Source organism: Echinops telfairi, unplaced genomic scaffold (assembly GCF_000313985.2).
Source record: "Echinops telfairi isolate 266 unplaced genomic scaffold, ASM31398v2 ScPeMD7_7459;HRSCAF=8497, whole genome shotgun sequence".
NCBI classification, from domain to species: domain Eukaryota; kingdom Metazoa; phylum Chordata; class Mammalia; order Afrosoricida; family Tenrecidae; genus Echinops; species Echinops telfairi.
The window spans coordinates 3,301,388-3,307,706 of NW_022111359.1; the positions used below are offsets into that span (position 1 = coordinate 3,301,388).

The 6,319-nt window shown below is 40.2% G+C and overlaps 1 pseudogene; it reads left to right on the forward strand.

The window, feature by feature from the left end:
* The first annotated feature begins 2,980 nt into the window (after positions 1–2,980).
* Positions 2,981–5,055, forward strand: LOC115873059 (annotated as a pseudogene).
* The last annotated feature ends 1,264 nt before the right edge of the window (positions 5,056–6,319 follow it).

Below are 6,319 nucleotides of genomic sequence, written 5' to 3' on the forward strand. Positions count from 1 at the left end.
CCCGTTGTTCTCTCCTCTGGCTTGTTTATTCTGCCTATCCCTTCCAGGTAGACATGCTATGTACCATCACAAGACTGAGTACAACTAAGCAACAACAGAAAGTAAAACAATAGCTACAACAACACACACACACATACTTATAAAAACGTCTGAATAGTTCAGGGTCTGTTTGTTTCCCTTCACGAATGCTTTCCAGTCAAGTCTGATGGGGTGCCATGCCCTGGCACCGCCTCTATCCCTGGCGATTTCATTGCTCTGTTCCCTCTGCTGCTCTGCTGCATGCCTCCAGAGGCTGGCTTTGGCGTGGTGAGCTTAGGGCGGGTACAATTCCTGCTGTGTGTCTCTAGTGTTGCCCTCAATGGTGCTATGAGTCAATGAGGAACGCTGTGTCCTTGGTGGGGCCCGCCCTGTGGTCATCTCTGTGCATTCCTGTTCTGAGCAGGAACATTGTCTTCAGGGCATGGTGAGCCAGGATGTGCTTCCCTCTTTTGTTTTCCCTTCCCCCCTCGTTGGCTCCTGTGTGCTCTGACCAGACCAGTCCCTCTTCCTGAGCTGTAGCTTCACTGCTGTCCTCTGAAGGGAATTCTTCTAGTGGGGAAGGTGATGCTGTACACTTAGTTGGTAATGGGGCCGACCCCTCAAGCCTCTCTATGGGTTCCCTGCTTCATGTCAGTGTGTTGCATTCTTGTCTTGGATCTCGGGGTTGAAGTCTCGTCCCTCTTTCCCTATGGAGACACAATCAACACCCTCCTCCTGTGTGGGTTAGTGCCCTGTTCCCCCAGCTACCCATACCTCCCCCCCACTTTTAATGGGCTACCATATGTATCCTATATGTTGCTCTCTGTTTAGTCTGGCCCCTGCCATATTACCTGGACCTCACCCCAGGGACTTATGTATACAGCATCTTCTTCCCTATGCTCCTTTTGATTTTTTTTGAGCTTACCTCAGCGGACGCATGTAGTACTTGACACCCAATTTAATTCCCTAGATACCTCAAGATGTGCTCCCCTGATGAGATTGTCGTGGGTGGTCATCTTTTCTGCTGTTCTGACTCCTGCCATCTGTATATCTTAGTATATTTCTATAAGATTTTATTTGTAGTCAGAGCATTTTGTTCTCAACATTTCTAGTTGTTCTGTGTTCCTGATGGAACATTGGCAGTTAACAATGGTGAGGTAAAAGTGCCGGATCCTGCCGGTGAGTTGAACAGTCCTGAAAGGGGGAGTGAGGATTAAGGAAAAAAGAGAGACAGAAAGTATTGGGGCCCCAAGTTTATTCCATATCCTTTTTTTATACATGTAGAAACAACCCGGAGCTATAATTACCTCATTGTTAAACAAGCATACTTGATACACATCATCAACTTCGTGTTCGGCTAAGTCAAGCATTCTTAAGAAAATTTCACATCTTGCTCCCGGACTTGCGTACTTCCTTGTACTTGTTCTAAATGGCCTGTCCAAATGCCAAACCGCAGAGGAGAACAGCACGTAGTTTATGAGAAATCTTAATCATTTCAAGACTAGGGTGCAGATGGCCTCCAACACAAAAGGAATCAACAAAAACGGGTTTTATTGCATACCTTATGTTCTCGAGTATAAGCCTATCCAACTATCAGCTGAGGCACCTAGTTTCACCACAAAAACTGCATAAAAAAATGTGCTGAAAAACTCAACTTGTACACGAGTTTATAGGGTATCTATTTACAATACTTGGGAAAGTGGGTAAGAAATCTCATGATACTTTGTTTACCTGCCACATTTTTTACTCTGCTCTTTCACTTCCAAACAAGCATCTTTTGTCATATAGCACAGCTTTGGGGAGTTTTTTGATACCCCCTGCTGAATACAACCTCTGTATAAAATCAGTTATTATTATAGATTCTGTCTCAAGAAAAGTGTGCACGCACACACACCCCAGCAGCTGTATATACATATTTCTTAGAAATAGCCCTTTTGTTTCTTTCAAAGTAATTGTTCTGTGCCATCAAGTTCTGGTGCATAGCAAGCCCTGTGCACAACAGAACAAAACTGTACCTGGTCCTGCCACAGCCTCACAATTCTTACTATATGTTTGAGCCCATTGTTGCAGCTTCTGTGCTAATCTGTCTCCTAAAGGGTTTTTCTCATTTTCATCGCCCTTGTACTTTACCAAGAATGATGTCCTTTCCCAGGGACTTGTCTCCTGATGGCCTATGCTAGCAAATGTTATTGTCTTCATTTTTCAGAGCTGACATGATACATGCAAAAATTCTATTTATAGATTTCAGATTAAAGCAATATTTTCAATTATAGCATCATAAAATTTTAAGCAACATTACCAAGTATTTATACATGTCTATGTGTTGTGTGTGTTTGTGCATGTACACACACACACAGACATTTTTATTTTACGTAAACTTTTATTATACGCTAAAAATATTTGTTATTCAAATAACTTTTTATCCATTATTAACAACATTTAAATAATGGTTTGGTTCATGAGTTCTAAACAAACTGCACAGTGATTATATTTGTAATCAGTGTTAGATGTATTCCATGACAGTAGTTGGGGTAAACACATTGTGGGATCCAGCCCCACGGTCAAACAGGTCCTTAGAAGTGATGTGTGCAATTATAGAAATGAGATAAAACAAGCTGGAGCCCAGGGGTCTCATCTTCAATGTGGGAAGAAGAGTGAGAGTTTATCAGCAATGAATTTATATCGTACCAAGGCATGCAAGCCTGATATCCTGAGCGCTTTAGAAGAACACTTCATGATAAGCATCAGACATTTAAGAGACAAAAGGAGTAGTTGACTCCTTGGGTGATAGAGACAAAGGGAAATTGGCTGCTCTTAAAGATAGGCATTCTTTAGTTCCCTGTATTTGGTGAAAGTGTACTTGACAAGACATGCTCTTTTAACGATTTCTGCTTGTATGATTCAGTGACCTTGGGTATATTTTAGATGAAGGCATCCCACTCTATCAGGAAAGGTGGTGAAGATGCATATTGAGAAGGTCAGGAGAATATTATCTAAATCAAATACAGATTGGTCATAGTAGAAAATATTAGGGTAGAAGATGCAATGGCTTCAGGCAATTTTCTCACAAACATTTCTGTCAATGTTATTAAAATATGCTTATCATTTCAGTCCTACGTGTGTGGAGAGTCCTGTTTTCATTTTTTATGTACTGACAATTACATTTTGATAATTTGTCAAAAAAGGTGAAATGCAAAGGGAATTTTTCCAAGATCCGATTCAAAATACCTACGTCTCAGTGATTTGTTATCTTGACTCATTTATTTCAATATCATCTTGAGTCTGTCTTCTGATACTCAATGAATTTATTCTAGGAATAAAAGAATTGTTATTTAAATTACTTTTTGTGCCTCCTTAGTGGTAATGTCAAGTAATAATTTCCTTGCACAAATATAAGTATAAAAAATTAAAGGCTATCCATTTTTTCATCCATTAACCTATCTTTGCTGTTTCCAAGTTCTGGAAATTATGAAAAAAAAGTTGTTATAAACATTTCTGTCAACATAAGGTTTTTCATTCAACAAGTTGCGATATTATTCACTTCTTTATTCCAATTGTATATCTGATGTCCAACTTTGATTTAAAAATGCATTTCGGGGTGCTGCTGGACTAGCCTTGCATCCAGGGAACATAAAATAGTTGCTGGCACCCCAACAATGGGCCACTTTTTTTTGGTTGTTGTTGTTTTTTTGTGTGTGTTCATATCCAATGTATGTGCCAAATAACAAAGCATTATAAGGTAAAGGATATAAATTCATGTAAATATTATAAATTTTCAAAGAAAATCATAAAAGTACATCTTGATGCCCACCAATCCATAAATAATCAATTCAATTAAAGAAGTATAAGGACCTTGAAAATTTGATATGTATTAAAATTTACATCTTTCAGACACAAATTACAAGAACCCACTGAAGTAGTGGTAATATCTTAGGACACAGAAGAGAAAATTAAACTAACTTTTTAAAAGAAGAAATCGCTCATAATACTTCTGTAACACAATAAAAATTCTATAAATGTTCATTAAACTTTAAACAGAATATTCTAAAAAGGTGAAGATTTTAAAACTCATTCCTAAGTAAATACTGAGCCAAAGAAGAAACACAGATTACAATTATAGATAAGACAATACCAAAACTTAAAAACAATGAAAGCTAACATTTTTGAGCACTTAAATGTGGTAATAACTTTTCTTTTTTTTCTTTCTTTTATTTCCTTTAAAAAAATCATTTTATTAGGGGCTCATATCACAATCCATACACACATCAATTGTGTAAAGCGCATTTGTACATTCATTGCCCTCATCATTCTCAAAACATTTTCTCTCCACTTAAACCCCCGGCATTAGGTGCTCATTTTTCCCCTCCCTCCCCGCTCCCCCTTCCCTCATGAGCCCTTGATAATTTATAAATTATTATTTTGTCATATCTTGCCCTGTCTGACATCTCCATTCACCCACTTTTCTGTTGTCCGTCCCCCAGGGAGGAGGTCACATATAGTTCCTTGTAATGGGCCACTTTTGATATCTCTTCGATGAGAAAAAGCAGCCCCCTGGCAAACTTGCTGCTGTGGCACCAATAAAGCTTCAAGGATTGTACAAGTCCATATCCCATCAACTTAGCGACTGCAGGGATCTTATAGTCACAATGAACACAAGCCACATTGCATTTTCTGGGAGCAAAAGGGGAACAAAAGGACATTCCTCGATTACTGGCTACCTGGGTGGATTTAAATAAGTAACAGCTGCCCAACTTCACCGGAGAGTTCCAGTGGCAATCGTGAATCTAGCTAGTTATGGTTTGCTGCTCAGAAAGCTTCACAGAAGAAATATGATGCAAAGGCAGCATCTTGTTCCAGATGAGGATATTCCAGATGTTCTGAAAGTATAGTGGAAGAGCTTCTGCAGACAAGAAGAGTACCCAAACATCTAGATGAATAGATGCTTTCCAAAGAGTGTGGTCTCCACCTGAAGGAGGACTGAAATTGCTGAAAATAACAAAGAAATGGTTGAAACCTCTTTGTGTTAGTCAGGGTTGACTAGCGAAACAAATCCAGGGAGACTCATATGTATATAAGAAAGAGCTGTATGTACAAGAGCAATTGAATATTGAGAAACATCTCAGCCCAGTGCAGATCAAGTCCATAAGTACAATATTACCCCATATGTCTGATACTAATCTATAAAGTCCTCTTCAGACTCACAAAACACTTGCAATGATGGCAAATGCAGGAAGATTACAGGCCTGTGGGTTAGAAGTCTTGTAGATCCAGTGGCATTGTAAGCATCTTAACACTTGCAGGGGTCTCCTCAGGTTAGCTTCATGTGGCTTCTCAGAAATGTCTCTCAGGTAGTGAGCCTTGTCAGTAGAGTCTCCAAGGGAGTGAGCAGAGAGAGTGTCTTTCTTGCCTCCAAGGAGGAAAAACAGGAGTTCCCAGGATCCTGGGGAGAAGGCCATGCCCACAAAGAGGCCTCATTCGCTAGATCCTGATTGACAGGCTAGACTCAACCGCTACATCTTACACCTCAAATTGACACCAGGTTATGTAACTACCACATTCTTCCTAACAAGTTTCTCCAAACCTGCAGGACCTGCAAGTGAAAAAAAGGCTGTATTTTGACAGGTGACCCACGGCTGCTGATGACAGTTGTGGGGAAAGGTCAGGAAAAGAGACACCTTCATCACGAAATTGCAGTGAAAAAGGGTGAGAAATGGTGAGAATGGCGTAAGACCACTCAGCATTTTATTTTTTTGTGCAGGGGGGTCGCTGTGGGTCTGAGTTGACTAGACGGCAACTAACAACAACGCGACCTTTTTTCAATATGGACTGTGGCTCCATGCAAGGACAACAAACACCCTCAGAACTAGACCAACAGATCACATCACGATAAACTGAGAAATGACTGCAGTTGTCAAGGATTTAATCTTCTTTGGTCCACAAGTGGTGCTCATGGCAGAAGCAGGCAAGAGCCCTAAAGACATAGTGCATTAGGCGAATCTGCCACAAAGCCCTCTTTAAAGTCTTTAAAGTGTTGAATAACAAGGATGTCACTTTGAGGACTAAGGTAGGCCTGACCCAAGCCTTAATATTTTTAATCACATTATATGCAGATGAAATTTGAGTGGGGTTAAGGGGGAGAGGGGACCCCACAAATCATTGCAGGTCCGGTAGGCGCAATTGTACAGCGATAATAAGTAGAGATTATAGTAAAGTCATAGGGAGCATAAGAGTTAGAGGAGAGGTTGGAATAAATGGAGTCAGACACAATTCATGGTAGCATTGCTCACCTCAGCCCCGCTTG